This window comes from Palaemon carinicauda, unplaced genomic scaffold, assembly GCF_036898095.1.
Source record: "Palaemon carinicauda isolate YSFRI2023 unplaced genomic scaffold, ASM3689809v2 scaffold258, whole genome shotgun sequence".
NCBI classification, from domain to species: Eukaryota; Metazoa; Arthropoda; class Malacostraca; order Decapoda; family Palaemonidae; genus Palaemon; species Palaemon carinicauda.
Window position 1 is genome coordinate 200,001 of NW_027170226.1, and position 1,481 is coordinate 201,481.

At 37.1% G+C, this 1,481-nt stretch overlaps 1 pseudogene; it reads right to left on the reverse strand.

Moving 5' to 3' along the window:
* LOC137636243 (protein O-linked-mannose beta-1,2-N-acetylglucosaminyltransferase 1-like) overlaps positions 1-408 on the reverse strand; it is a 24,523-nt pseudogene extending 24,115 nt beyond the window's left edge.
* Positions 409-1,481: the final 1,073 nt, after the last annotated feature.

The window sequence follows — 1,481 nt, forward strand, 5'->3', positions numbered from 1 at the left end:
TACTTGTGAAAGAATGCACATTCAAACAAGAAGGTGCAAGAGCCGCGTTCAAGAAAGTGCAAGAGCCGCGTTCAAGAAGGTGCAAGAGCCGCGTTCAAGAAGGTGCAAAAGAAGAGTTCAAGAAGGTGCAAGAGCCGCGTTCAAGAAGGTGCAAAAGACGAGTTCAAGAAGGTGCAAAAGACGACTTCAAGAAGGCGCAAGAGACGCGTTCAAGAAGATGCAAGAGACGCGTTCAAGAAGGCGCAAAAGACGCGTTCTTACTGATGGTGGTACTTACGGCTCCATATCTGAATGCACGAGGATTAATGGGATCCTCACAGGTGCATAGTCTAGCATATCCATCGTAATCTTCACAAAATTTCCTCTGATCTTCCATAGCAGGATCGGCGTGCCACGGGCACCTAGGGACTGGACAAGAGAAGAAAGGCAACCTTAGAATTGGGGCTATGATCACTCGTCCTAATGCCGGAGTTGCTGTCCGGTTATTCTGTGTGTGTGTGTGTGTGTGTGTGCTCTCTCTGATGTACCAGGACCCACTTAGTTCTAAGTGGGTCCTGAGATGTACATACCTAGCATGTATAATATATTTAAACCTTGACATCAGTAGGCCAGTCTTTCAGGCTAAAATTCAAAAGCATTCCCTAGTTTTTTCCTCCTTCGATATAGGTCCATATCCCATGAAAATAGATTTAGCGCTACAATGAACACCTAGGTCATTGAAATGAATAATACTATTCTCTTTTCATCATACATAATCCTGGGATATTGATCAAAAACATGAAATGATAGTTTGTCGAATCAATTTTCATTCGAGGGCTTCAAAAAATGTATTCTAAAATTGTTCCCATAATTTTCTTTACAAACGAACAGAAATCAAATAAGGGTGACATTTAGACGTTTTTTTTAGTCAATAAGACAATAAATCATAGAAAACACTGAATTTTGTAAATATACCCCAAATATTAAAAAAAAAGATATCACAACAGGTTCAAACTTTAGATTTCAAACTATAAATGTATTTTTTTCTTAAAACCAATGCAGTATCAAAGTCTCAGCATTAAAACACCAACGTATATTCATTTTATACTTGTAATCATGAATCCATTTCTGAACTTGAAAACCCTAATCATGCTGCTAAAACTTTTAAAAATTCTGGCAATGGGTTATAGAATTCAAGATCCAAAGAGATAAGAGTGGAAGAGTTACAACTAAAAAAGAGAAAATGCAAAACAAATTGAAAACAACAATTGAACGACATAGGTACAGTACCATTTGGCGAATCTTCAGAACGATTTTGTATAAGATGTTAACATAAAAAAGGGCCAATGAAAATTGATAATTTAGTGGTTAGGAGATCAATGCTATGATGAGGAATAGTAGAATTCCAGGATAATTACAAAAAAATAACTATTTTCCCTTGATTAGTTTGAGAGCCAGTCATTGAAGAGTTGACTAAATACGTAGAGACATGCTAAGAAAAA